Source organism: Odocoileus virginianus, chromosome 11, assembly GCF_023699985.2.
Source record: "Odocoileus virginianus isolate 20LAN1187 ecotype Illinois chromosome 11, Ovbor_1.2, whole genome shotgun sequence".
Classification (NCBI taxonomy): Eukaryota; Metazoa; Chordata; class Mammalia; order Artiodactyla; family Cervidae; genus Odocoileus; species Odocoileus virginianus.
In genome coordinates this window covers 19,090,971-19,105,462 of record NC_069684.1, presented here as the reverse complement: position 1 = coordinate 19,105,462, position 14,492 = coordinate 19,090,971, and the positions used below count along the sequence as shown (strand labels likewise).

Below are 14,492 nucleotides of genomic sequence, written 5' to 3'. Positions count from 1 at the left end.
GAAGAACAGAGAGAATAAATGAAGACAAATTTTTAAAAAGCAGAACCTGGGGGCTTTTGTGGTGGTTCAGCCATTAAGAATCCACCTGCCAGGGCAGGGGACACAGGTTTGATCCCTGCTTCAGGAAGATTCCACTTGTTATGGGGCAACTAAGCTTAACTATGGAAGCCCTAGAGCCCATGCTCTACAACAAGAGAAGTCACCTCAACGAGAAGCCTGTGCATCACAACTAGAGAGTAGCACCTGCTTACTACAACCCAAGAGAGCCTATGCACAGCAGCGAAGACCCAGGGCAACCAAAAATAAAATAAGTAAATTTAAAAAACAGAATCTAGGAGTTCCCTGGTGGCATAAATCTAGAATTTGGCACTTTCTGTGCTGTGACTTGGGTTTGATCCCTGGATGGGGACTGAGATACCACAAACTGTGCCGCATGGCCAGAAAGAAAAACAAATGCAGAATTGGAGAGACCTGTAGGACAGTACCAATTGGTCTAACATGTATAATTGTGAGGAAAGAAAGATGGTAAGAAAAATTTGAGAAAATAACCATTGAAAATTTCATAAATTTTACGAAAGAGTTTACAGATTTAAGAAGCCCAGAAAAGCCCTCAAAATGAATACAGAGGAAATCTTATGTAAAATGTGTGGGTATATAAAAGACTTTCAATCAATTAAGTCTGTGACTGTTTAAAGCAAAAATTACAACATTGTATAACTGGGTTTGTAACATACAGATTTAGTACCTGTGAAAACCATAGCATAATGAGCGGAGGGGCAATCAGTTCAGTTCAGTTGCTCAGTTGTGTCTGACTCTGTGACTGCATGGACTGTAGCACGCCAGGTCTCCCTGTCCATCACCAACTCCCAGAATTTACTCAAACTCATGTCCATTGAATCAGTGATGCCTTCCAACCATCTCATCCTCTGTCGTCCCCTTCTCCTCCTGCCTTCAATCTTTCCCAGCATCAGGGTCTTTTCTAATGAGCCAGTTCTTCACATCAGGTGGCCAAAGTATTGGAGTTTCAGCTTCAGCATCAATCCTTCCAATGAACATTCAGGACTGATTTCCTTTAGGATGGACTGGTTGGATCTCCTTGCAGTCCAAGGGACTCTCAAGAGTCTTCTCCAACACCACAGTTCAAAAGCATCAATTCTTCGGCACTCAGCTTTCTTTATAGTCCAACTCTCACATCCATACATGACTACTGGAAAAACCATAGCTTTGAATAGACAGGGGCAATAAGCACATGGAACTATAGTTTGCAAGGTTCTTGTGTTTTCTGTGAAGTAGTACAGTAATACTGAAAAGTTAAGGGTGTAGAGAACAATAAATAATGCAGAGTTACAGGTATAAAGTCACTAGATACATTAAAATGGAATTGCGTAAAAATAATAAACTCAAAGGAAGACTAGGTTTACTGTTCAGCTCTTTTGCTTGAAAGACAACAAAGGAACAAATTTTGAGAGAAACAAAATGCAGATGGAATCAGCAGAAATTAAATAGCAAAAAATGGTAGCCGTATAGGACAAAATATTTGCAAACAGTATGAACAGCAAGGGCTCAATTTCCAAAATACACCAACAACTCATGCAGCTCAATATAAAAAACAACACAATCAAAAAATGGGCAGGAGACCTAAACAGATATTTCTTCAGAAACATATAGAGGCCCAACAGGCACTTGAAAGATGCTCAACAGCACTGATTATTAGAGAAATGCAAATGCAATGAAGTATGACCTCACACCAGTCAGAATGGCCCATCATCAAAAAATCTACAAATAATAAATGCTGGAGAGGGTGTGGAGGAAAGGGAACCTTTCTGCACTGTTGGTGGAAATGTAAACTGGTGGAACCACTATGGAGAAACAGGATGGAGGTTCCTTAGAAAACTAAAAATAGAGCTACCATATGATCCAGCGATCCCACTCCTAGGCATATATCCAGAGAAAACCGTAATTCAAAAAGATACATGCACCGCACTATTTACAATAGCCAAGACATGGAAGCAGCCTAAGTGTCCATCAACAAATGAATAATAAAGAAGATGTGGTATATATATACACACACACACTCAGTGGAATTACTCAGCCATAAAATGAATAAAATAATGCCATTTGCTGCAACGTGGATAGACCTTGGGATTATCATATCAAGTGAAGTCAGTCAGAGACAAATATCATATAACACTTCTATGTGAAATCTTAAGACGTAAGTGAACTTCTTTACAAAACAGAAACAGACTTACAGACATAGAAAATCTGTGGTTACCAAAGGGGAAAAGGAAAGAGGGATATATCTGGGATTAAAAGATGTATACTAATATATATGAAATAAGTAAACAACAAGGATCTACTGTATAGCACAGGGAACTGTATTCAGTATCTTGTAATTACCTAAAAAGGAAAAGAATCTGAAAAAAAAAATAATGTATATTTGAAATGAACCATTTTGCTATACACCTGAAAGCAACACAACATTGTAAAACAACTATACTTCAATTTAAATAATGGTATCTGTAAATCCACTTATATTAATAATTTAATAAATATAATGGAGTATATATTAAAATTAATGAAGTTATGAGATATAATAAAAAAGCAGAATGCAACTAAATGCTGTCCATAAAAAATATACTATTAGTAGAAAGACATAAATTGGTTGAAAGTAAAAGATGAAAAATATATAATAAGCATAAAAGAACTAAAAAGACTAAAAAAAAAAATCAGGTAAAGGAGACTCCAAGGCAAAGTGTATTATCAGAGACAGAGAGACATTTTGTAAGAATAAAGGATTAATCAGGAAGACACAGTGGTCAAATGTGTATTCACCTAATAATGCTTTAAGATAAATGATCTAAAAATTAACAGAATTAATTATGAATTAACTCCCACAATCCTAGGGATTTTATCTTTCTGGTAATTGATAAAATAGTCAAAAAAATGAATAAGGACATGGAAAATCTGAACCATACTTTCTATCATCTTGATCTGTTTGACTTTTATAGAACACTATACCCAACAACTGCAGAATACGCATTGTATTCAAGTACACATGGAAGATACATTTGCCAAGACAGACCATGTAGTTGGTTATAGAATAAGTCTAAACAAATTTCAAAATACTGAATCTTAGAGTATGTTCTTTAAGATGGAATTAAATTACAAATCAATGTAATGAGTTCCCTAAGTATTAACCCTCCAGAAAATTTGAGAATTAAATAGTTCTCTTCCAGGTAACTTACTGCTTTAAATTGAAGTATAGTTGATTTGCAATGTTGTGTTAGTTTCTGGTGTATAGCACAGTTATTCAAATATATATATATATATATGTATACATTCTTTTTCATATTCTTTTCTATTGGTAAAATATTGAATATAGCTAAATAATTTATTAAAGATAGAATAAGGGAAATTTTATTTTATTTTATTTATTTATTTTTGCAAATATTTATAGCACTTTTATTCACAGTAGCCAAAAAGTAGAGAAAAATCCAACTGTCTATCAATGGATGGATTAAAAAAAAGCACTAAAAAATGAAATCCTGATAAACACTGCAACATGGATGAACATCAAAGACATTATGCAAAGTGAAAAGAAGTCAGACACAAACTTAAACAGAAAGTGGATCTGTGATTATGGGGCTGAGATGGGAATAAACAGTTTTAGTTTTAGGTGTTTTAGTCACTAAGTCATGTCTGACTCTTGAGACCCCATGAAGTATAGCCTGCCAGGCTCCTCTGTCCATGGGATTTCCCAAGCAAGAATACTGGAGCGGGTTGCCATTTCCATCTCCACAGAATAAGAGAAATTTTAAAGTATTTTCCATTGATATTGAAATATATCAAAAATTGTGAGATGCAGCTGAAGCCGTGCTCAAAGGGAAATTTATAGCTTTCAAATGCCTAAATTAGAAGAAAAGAAAGGTATAAAATCATCATTGACCTAAAGGTCTACCTGAATAAGTCAGAAAAAGGAGGAATGTCTACGGAGAAAACCCTGAAGACACCACCAGAAAACTACTAGAGCTAATCAATGAATATACTAAAGTTGTAGGATATAAAATTAATACACAGAAATCCCTTGCATTCCTATACACTAACAATGAGAAAACAGAAAGGGAAATTAAGATAACAATCCCATTCACCATTGTGACAAAAAGAATAAAATACTTAGGAATAAATTTACCTAAAGAAACAAAAGACCTGTATATAGAAAACTATAAAATGCTGATGAAAGAAATCAAAGATGACACAAATAGATGGAGAAATATACCATGTTCATGTGTTGGAAGAATCAATATAGTGAAAATGAATATGCTACCCAAAACAATCTATAGATTCAGTGTAATCTGTATCAAGCTACCAGCAGTATTTTTCACAGAACTAGAACAAATAATTTCACAGTTTTTATGGAGACACAGAAAACCTCGAATAGTCAAAGCAATCTTGAGAAAAACAGAACTGGAGGAATCAACCTGCCTGACTTCAGACTATACTACAAAGTTACAGTCATCAAGATGGTATGGTACTGGCACAAGGACAGAAATATAGGTCAATGGAACAAAATAGAAAGCCCAGAGATAAATCCATGTACCTACCGACACCTTATCTTTGACAAAGGAGGCAAAAATATACAATGGAGAAAAGACCATCTCTTTAACAAGTGGTGCTGAGAAAACTGGTCAACCACCTATAAAAGAATGAAACTAGAACACTTTTATCTCCATACACAAAAATAAACTCAAAATGGATTAAAAATCTAAATGTAAGACCAGAAACTATAAAACTCCTAAAGGAAAACATAGGCAGAACATTCTCTGACATAAATCACAGCAGGATCCTCTATGACCTACCTCCCAGAGTAATGGAAATAAAAGCAAAAATAAACAAATAGGGCCTAATTAAACTTAAAAGCTTTTACACAACAAAGGAAACTATAAGCAAGGCAAAAAGACAGCCTTCAGAATGGGAGAAAATAATAGCAAAGCAACTGACAAAGAATTAATCTTAAAAATATACAAGCAAAACCCACCACAATATTGTAAAGTAATTAGTCTCCAATTATAATAAATAAGTTTAAAAAAAAGGAAGAATGATGTAAAGTCAAAATAGTAGGAGAAAAGAAATGATAAAATCAAGAATAGACATTAATAAAATAGCAATAATTAAGAAAGCCAGTATTTATTCATTTCAAGATCCCAAAATTGATGAACCATTAGCTTGTTAAATTAGAAGAAAAGAGGACACAAATACCAATGTCGGGAAAGAGATTATATCATTCTCATCTTACAGATGTTAAAAGGACAATAAGAAAATTTTATAAACAACTGTGCCTTTCATTTGACAACTTAATGGAATGGAAGAATTCCTCACAAGACACAAATTACCCAACTGAGACAAGATGAAAGAAAATCTGAATATCCCTATATCAAAGAAATGAATTTTTGTTATTTAAAAACTATAAAACAAAAAGACCTCTCCACAAAGGAAGGGAGAAGAAGAAAAAAATTCCAGGCCCATATGGTTCATTGGTGAATTCCATCTAACTTTTAAGGGGGAGATTTTATTAATCATACATTCTTTCTCTCATAAAATAGAATGAGTTGGGAGTATTTTCTATGAATACATTATCCTGCTACCAAAAGTTGACATAGACATTACCAAAAACCCCCCAATTAGATCATGTTTATGATAACATAGGATAAAAAATACTACAAAATACTAGTAAATTTAATTCAGCAGTATGTAAACAAGAGGATATCTTCCCCCCAGCAATACAAAGTGGAAGTAACATCTCAAAAGGAGCTGATGAAATTTACCTTGGTAACAGAATAAGGAAGAAAGTCTTAGGATCATTTTAGTAGATACAGAAAAAGAATTACCAAAATTTAATACCCATTTGCAATAAAACTCTTAAATAGGAATAGAACTTCTTCAGTCTGATGAAAGATAGCTATGAAAAACCCTATACTTGTCATACTTAATGGTAAAACAGTGGAGACTTTCCCTCTAAAATCAGCAAGGCTACTATGTCCATTTGCACTGCTTTAATTCAGTGTTGTACTGGAGGTCCTAGACAGTGTAATAAAATAAGAAAAAAGGTACAAAAACTTGAAGTGAAACTCTCATTATTTGTAGAAAGCATGATTGTCTGCATAGAATATTCTAAGAAATCCATGAAAATCTATTAGAAGTAGTAAGTGAATTTATTAAGGTCAAAGATAAAATATTAAAATATATATATTGTATTAATTATATAGATTAACAATAAAAATAATATAACATGTACTTAGTTGCTCAGTCATGTCTGACTCTGTGACCCCATGGACTGTTGCCCACCAGCACCTCTGTCCCTGGAATTTTCCAGGTGAAAATACTGGAGCAAGTGCCATTTCCTGCTCCAGGGGATCTTCCTGACTCAGGAATCAAACCCATGTCTCTTGCATCTCCTGCATTGGTAGGAGGATTTCTTTACCACTATGCCACCTGGGAAGCCTGGTATAATATAGATTAGTATAAAAATCTACTGTATTTACCTGTGTAGACAGCAAACAATTGGAAAATGAAATTTTTAAAATTAAATTTACAATAGTGTCACATTACTTGGAAATAAGTCTAACAAAAGAAACATAAGTTATGCATCTATAATGAAAAATACTAACATTGTTCAGAGAAATTTAAGAAAACTAAACAGCTGTAACATTCATGGGTAAGAAGTCTTAGTATTGTTATTCATCTATAGAATGTTTCATCCTCATCATAATTCTTGTCAGATATTTGTAAATATTGACAAATCCATGAGTTTGTCATTATGAGAGTGCATAAGGAGTTCAGTTCTTATACACTCAAGTGATTTTTTTTTTTTTTTGGAGGTGTAAGTGAGTTTTTTTTGGGAAGGGAACTTGTCAACTCAAACAGCAGCAAATGAAGAGTGAATAAGGAAACTCCCTGTTGTCACAGATACACAAGTCCTCCATCACATATATATGATACAGGAGGCATTTTAATCTGTGATCCCCCCAGCCCCAAAATGTCAAATACTTTTCCATTCAGTCTAATACTTCTGGATTCCTACTAAAAAGGAATACATTAAAAGGATGGAAAAGTTGCTTACTGAAAGGAAATCTCTGAAGAAGAGTAAGGGGAGGGAATGTAGAAATTAAGAAGTTATGTAGAACACTCTTTAAATTGTAATTAGCTACATTTTCATATCTTCACAGTAATACAAAACACAGTCACTTGCAGAACTGGTTCAGATTACTTAAATACCAGATACATTTTTAGTCTTCTACATAAGTGTTTGGAAGTTACTTATGTTTGTATGAAATGAAGCTATTGATACTTTTCTACAGCAGTAACTGCACACCAGGAAGGCTACGACAAACACAAATCAAGGAATGGAGTTTTCCCAAAGCTGCAGTGTGAAAAGACTATAAACAGCTGATTCCATACACATGAATGGGTTTCTTTGCTATAGGAAATCCAAATGGAATAAGGAATGGAGATGAGTGAAAAGGTTTCACGGGGAAGAAAGATGACACCCTGTATGCACTTAGTTTTCTGCCCCTTCTGCCGCATCACATTCTTCTCCTGCACTGTCTGATGTCCATAATGTGAGGCTGTCTCTCAGCAGCTGCATGATGAGGCTGCTGTCTTTGCACGAGTCTTCATTCAGTGTGTCAAGTTCTGCAATAGCCTCATCCAAAGCCGTTTTAGCCAGTGTGCAGGCCAGTTCCGGGTTATTGAGGATCTCATAGTAGAACACAGAAAAGTTAAGAGCCAGCCCCAGCCGGATGGGGTGTGTGGGTTGCATCTCTTTCTTGCTTATATCGAAAGCCTCTTGGTAACCTCCTTGGGAATTATCTATCATTTGCTTCCGATCATCACCACAAGCAACTTCAGCAAGGTACCGGAAGTAATCTCCCTTCATTTTCAGATAGAAGACCTTACTCTCTGAATTAGTTGCATTGGCTATTAAATACTTATCCAACAATTCCAGGACCGTGGTGCAGATGGACCTCAGCTCGGACTCCACTTTCTCCCGGTAGTCCTTGATCAGCTGCAACTTCTTGTCCGAGGTGTCGGTCTTCTGCTCGATGCTGGAGATAACCCTCCAGGCGGGCCGGCGGCCCCCGACCACGTTCTTGTAGGCCACCGAGAGCAGGTTGCGCTCCTCGTTGGACAGCTCGGCGCCCTGCTCCGTCACGGCCTTCATGCAGGTGGCCATGTCGTCCTAGCGCTCGGCCTGCTCGGCCAGCTTGGCCTTCTGGATCAGCTCCGTCTTCTCCATGGGGGCCGGGGGAGCGGACAGCGAGGTGGAGCGCGGACCCGGGGGGCTTCACGTCTCCGCGGCCGCGGCGCGAGTCCCATTCAAGTGATTTTTAACAAAAGTACCAAAGGGAATTCAATGGGGACAGGAAATTTTTTCAATAAATGATGCTGGAACAATTACTTATATAGGGCAAAAACAAATCCCAGCCCCAACCTCACACCATGTACAAAAATTAGAGTTATATCTTAGACCTAAATGAGAAAAATAAAAAATTAAACCTCCTAAAAGAAAATTTTATTTACAGTCTGGGGATATTTAAGAGTTCCTTAGGACATAGAAAACAATAGTAATTTAAAAGAAAGTTGATGAGACTTTATCAAACTTTTACTGTTCAGGAGCTGTCCATGTAAAAATGAACAGGCAGACCACAGACTGGGAAGAAATATTTACAGTCATACATCTGAAGAAAGACTGATGTCTAGAATACATAAGGAACCTTATATAGCTAGCTCCATTGTAGAAAGTCAAATAACTCCATTAAAAAAATATTTAAACAGATACTGCACAAATTAGATGTATGAGTGATTAATAAACATAAATGCTAGTAAACTGATATATATTTTTGTTGCACGTTTAAATTGGTACTACTTTGGAAGATGTTCTGACAGTTTGTTAAAGAGAAGTATATATTTGTCCTTTGATCCAGAGTTATACTCTCAGGTATTTACTTGAGAAATCAAAGCCTGTGTTACCCCAAAAGACTTGTACAGTTACATTTGAGACAGCTTTATGCTTAATAGCCAAAACTGGAGACAACCCTATTATTCATTAGTATGAAACTGAATAAGGAAATTGTATATTCTACAATGAAATTATTCAACATTAAAAATAAATCAGCTTGTGATAGATGAGCCAACACATCAATAGATGAATTTGAGAAACATTTGCTGCTGAACAGAAAGTGTACATTGTAGGATACCTTCTATATGAATTGCCAGGATAGCAAAAGCTAATTTATGGTAGAAAAAGAGAGGAGTTTGTCTCTGGGAAATAAAGAACTTGCTGAGGTGATGGAGATGTTTTATATCTTAAATGTGGGTTTGGGGTATACAATTTTGCATTTATTATAGCTAATTGAATGGTAAACTTAAGTTTTGTGCAATTCACTGTATGAAACTTTTACCTGGAAAAAACTAACAGATCTTGAACTCAGTTAATTATGTGCACACTGACATATTTTGGGATAAAGTGTACTGACATCTACAGCTCCTGTTGAAATGCATGAAAAAGATAAGATGACTTGGTAGGTAGATGGATGTAAAGATTATTAAGCAAATATAGCAGAATACTAAAAATTATATAATCTGGGTGGCGGATGTTCACTGTTCAAGTCTTTCACCTTTTTCTGTGTTTAAAAGTTTTTCATAAGAAAATACTAGGGGGGAAAAAGGAACAAGAAGGAAAGTAACAGGTATTGAAAACAGGCAGATAAGAGTCAACATATGAAATAAAACCAAGATGAAACAGAACAAATACTGAGTATATACTCAAATATAATTTGAGTACTTTAGTATAATTTAACTAAACTTTTTTGAAGTGGAAGACTTGAAATTATATATTGAAAGAGCATGCTCATACCTGAGAATATCAACCAAGGATGATTGATATTATTGGACTTAAATAATCCTTTGAGCTTCTAAACAAATGAACAAATGACTTATAAGGGAGACAAAATTACATTATAGACATTTTCATAGCAGTGTTTGGAGGAAAAGAAATTTTAAAAATTAACATGTTTTAAACACTCAAGGAAAGAAAATGTTAGCCAAGGATTTTATGGCTAGCAAAATCGACTTTCAACTATACAGAATTAGACAAGCTATTACCATCATGCAAGAATTTAAGTATCTTTGTTTCCCTGACTGACCCTCAGGGAGTCAACTGAAGGATGAACTTCAAAGAACCAAAATCACTAGAGGGCCAGCAGCAAAAGAACTGAAATGAGTGCCGCTCGTAAGACTAAGACCAGATGACGGTTAGAAAGAAGAGGATGTAGTCTGTAATGGCTGTAGGCTGCTGTTGTTCAGTTGCTAAGTCATGTCTAACTCTTTATGACCCCGTGGACTGTAGCATGCAGGCTTCCCTGGCTAGCTAAGTGTGTGTGTGTATACACACACACACACACACACATATATATTGCTATATATGCTGACAGTATAAAGGACAATTACATAAAATGATTGGGAAAGGATAACCATAAACAAAAAATGTCAACTGCTTTTATTAATTATACTGGTGATGGTTTAAAAACATTAGTACTGTTTTTCTGAGACTACTGAGTAGGTGATATAGAGCATGTTAATAATTATGGGATACATGGGGGTAATTATGAGATCACTTAAATGATATGTGTAAGGATATTGTAACTGCATAAATTGAGCCTGGAACATCTTATCATTCCAGACCAGCAAGGACTATTAAAGATTAGGTTCACATCAGGAGGACTTGGGAATCCACTTGAAGTGTTATTTCAAGTTTCACTAAGGATAATAATTGCAGTGGTTTGAAGCCCATCCAATATGTTTAATTTTGTGAGTTCATATGATGTTAAAAACTAATTGGTTATCATGGAAGATGATGGAGAACTAATTCATTTTCTTAAAAAATGGTAAACAAAGAGAAAGAGCCAGTCACTTATCCTGGCTTTCCTGAATGAACTGGTAGGACTGGGTAACCAAATCATAGATTGAGGGGACCATATTTCTATGAAATATTCCAACTATATAATAAAAAAGAATTGATAGAGTTAGAATATCACTATATTAAAACTCTCAATGAATAGTAAATCAGGCATTGACCAGTAATGGCTCCGATAACAATACCAACATAGAGATAGCCGGATATTATGTGTTCCTCTTTTTAGAATATGACATCAGCAATAGTTTTGTCAAAGGGGTGGAGCCTGAGTCTGATCAAGTGTCTACCAATTTGCAAAAAATAGAATTTGCACTATGAAAATGTCATCTGCAAAATCTACTCTGAGAAAATTAAATCATGTAATATATTTGAAGGCATAAATATAAATTCTTAGGAAAACATGAGATAACTAAAATGGATTGGAGATGGAAGAGAGTGGAAGTAGAAATAAACATCAATTGCTTCCTTGCTTGTGGTGGAAGTATATAGAGAAGATAGCATAACAAAGGCATTAGGGCAATGTGTCTAATATATCAGTTGATGGACTAAACTAATTTACTAAAAGATTCTGAGGATCACAAAGCAAAACTCAACTGTATTTCATGTACTGATTTGGAGATGTCTCTGTATTAACTCATTAAAAAATACAAGTGTAATCTATTATGTTGAAGGATGATGTACATTCAAGTTTTGACAATTTCTGGCAAGTTTCACAATCTGCTGGTGATGGTTTCCACACAAAACTACTATTACCTCCAAAGAGGTGCTCTCCTGGTCAGCTGAGAAATGGGAGTGGACTGGAGACTTAATTTTTGCTATATACCTTTAAAAAACTTCCAAATATCACTTATTCAAAAAATCAGTAACTTACATTAAAAAAAATCCTTCCCAACCTAGTCTTATGTTCAGCTGAATTGCACATTCATAGTACTAGGCACTTACAGAGAACGTAAAGAAACCCTTAAAGAGACTGATGAACATAAAAAGGATCGAAGCCATAGTGTGTAATGAACAAAGAAGTAAGTAGAGGTCCCAAATCTAATTCATTACCACCCTTCTGCTGCCTTCTACCAATTCTTTCTCTCTCAGGATATTCATGATTGGCTATGTAATGACCCTTTTAAAGTATGACTTGACTGATACTGGGCACCACATTTACAAGTGTCCTGGGAGAAGTCATAAAGAGTTGACTTGGATCTGAGAGCATTACACCAACAAGAAGTATGCACTGCAGAAATCCCACCCTTTGGGCCTGGCGGCAGTGACTGAGAAGGTGGAGATAGACCTGGCAGGGCCAGTGAGTACCAAGCCCCTCGAGCCCCTGAGAGTAACTGAGTTGGCTGGTATACTGGCAGCCATGTGATGCAGCAGGTCAGCGTTCAGATCCAGGAGGCCTGCAGGGTGCTCTTTGTGTCCATGTTCTTCATGTTCCAGACAGAACCTAAGGAGATCAATGGTCATACCTCTGGTATTAAAAAGGCTCTGTGGTGCTGTGAGGATAAACAGATCCTTCAGCTGCTGATAAAACTGTTCTACTTTGGGATCACACTACTGTGACAGAGGTGAAATCTCCAAATTTTGATGTCTTTAGTAGGATGGGATGTATTCCCAAGGGAATGCCTGGTGGTAACGTATGGACCATCTGTTGCTTTTCATAGTGCAGTAAGTTTCGACTCAAATTCTTTGAAGCTCCTGCAACCATCAATTCTGCATCTCTTCACCCTGAGAATTTCTTGTAGCAGCAAATGAAGATTTTAAACCTTATAAATATGATTATAATAGTGAAGATGAATTAGAATCCTACAAAGGACACTCTGGTCCCATTCACTGTGTGAGGTTTAGTCTGATGGAGAACTCTATACCATTGGTTCTGAAGATGGAACAGAGACTGTGGCAGATTATGGTAGGAAAACCTATGGTCTTTGGAAAGGTGTGTTTCCTGAAGATAGTAGCGAGCTGGCAAACCTGAGGATCAGTTTTTCAGAGACAACAGAGGAAGAGAGAGAAGAAATTGCTTCAGAGAATTCAGATTCCATCTATAGTTCAACTCCTGAAGTTACGGCCTGAGCATCAGACAGATGCCACAGATAGTACACAAATTACAGAGTAAAACAAGCAGAGAGAAGCATCAGCCTCCGAGTTACTCTGTGCTTAAGGCAAACGTGAGCAGTAAATAATGAGGAATATGAATAAGCTCCAGTGCTAGAACTTACCAAAACACAAGAGTATCAGATGAAGACAGATGGAGTTATACTCTTGTAGTCCAATGGTCTGTTGTCTTTTTAATGAATATGTATAAGCCAGCATTCAATCTCTCTTATTACAGTTAGATTTCTGGTAGCTGTTTATGTTATTATGAAGAGGGGAAATGTATTGGCTTATTTTTCTGACTCTTCCCTTAAAGCAGAAAGCTGGGTTGGTTTGTTTGTTTGCTTTAGTTACAAAGAAGAGGGAATACATGATAAAGCAATGGGTTTGACTTCTCTTTCATTGTACACTACTTCTGAACATCTAATTGTTTTGCCTTGTCTCAATAAAATGCTTCTAAAACAAAGACATCTCACCCTTTGTCAAGGGTCAGTCCTTTAGAAGTGTTTGGACTCCGTGTTCCTGTGATCTTCTCTAAGGTGATTAAGTCAGGGCAAGGATTTATTTCCTTCTAACACCTAATTAGTCTTCCCAGGTGGTGCAGTGGTAAAGAATCCTCCTGACAATGCAGGAGAATCAGGAGACATGGGTTCAATCTCTGGGTCAGGAAGATCCCCTGGAGGAAGAAATGGCAACCCACTCTAGTATTCTTGCCTGAGAAACCCCATGAACAGAGGAGCCTGGTGGGCTACAGTCTGTGGAGTCACAAAGAGTCAGACACGACTGAGCAACTGAACACACACTCACTTTATTAGCAAGCACAAACTCAACTAATGCACTGTGCAGTTTAAACCAGACATATTTGTTATTTATTTTATATATATTCTCTTCTGTCTCTATTTGGTATAATTCTTTTTTCCAAGGTAAGAAAATCAGTGTGCTGTAGAGAATACACTTGCCTATTTATCTCAACTTCACGGGTGAAATAATAAGCATAGTTTTAAGGAAATATTTTAAAATAGTATTATTTTATGGCATGTGAAAAGTGGTAGTGAATATTCTTTCTGTGAACATAGAGAAATATCAACAGTTTTGTTATGATTTCTGTATTTTGTGTGTTCCCCTCTTTTTTAAAAAAAAACTTTTGCTTTATAATCGTACATTGTGAAAAATGAGAGGTAAAAATATCCTCTAATTTTCTTTTTAATTACCATATGCTCTAAAAGGAACTTGAAGCTGGCCTAGAAGTTTATGGTGAGGGATTACAGGTTGCTTGGTTTGTATTATACTCACATGAAAGCAAGTATTTATTGAATGCCTGAATTTACTCACCCCTACAACTTTAGTTTGGCATCCAAGTCCCCATTAAAGCATTGTCCATGAAGCATCTGTATGTTATATTCCTGTTTTGTTTTTTTGTTTGTTTTTGTGA

At 36.0% G+C, this 14,492-nt stretch overlaps 1 protein-coding gene and 2 pseudogenes across 4 annotated transcripts in view; 2 read left to right on the top strand and 1 right to left on the bottom strand.

Annotated features, from left to right (window-relative positions):
- TDRD5 (tudor domain containing 5) overlaps nt 1–14,492 on the top strand; it is a 90,420-nt gene that overhangs the window by 35,959 nt on the left and 39,969 nt on the right. The window lies entirely within an intron of this gene.
- LOC110121583 (14-3-3 protein theta pseudogene) lies at nt 6,955–8,237 on the bottom strand (annotated as a pseudogene).
- Nucleotides 8,367–14,488, top strand: LOC110121584 (serine-threonine kinase receptor-associated protein pseudogene; annotated as a pseudogene).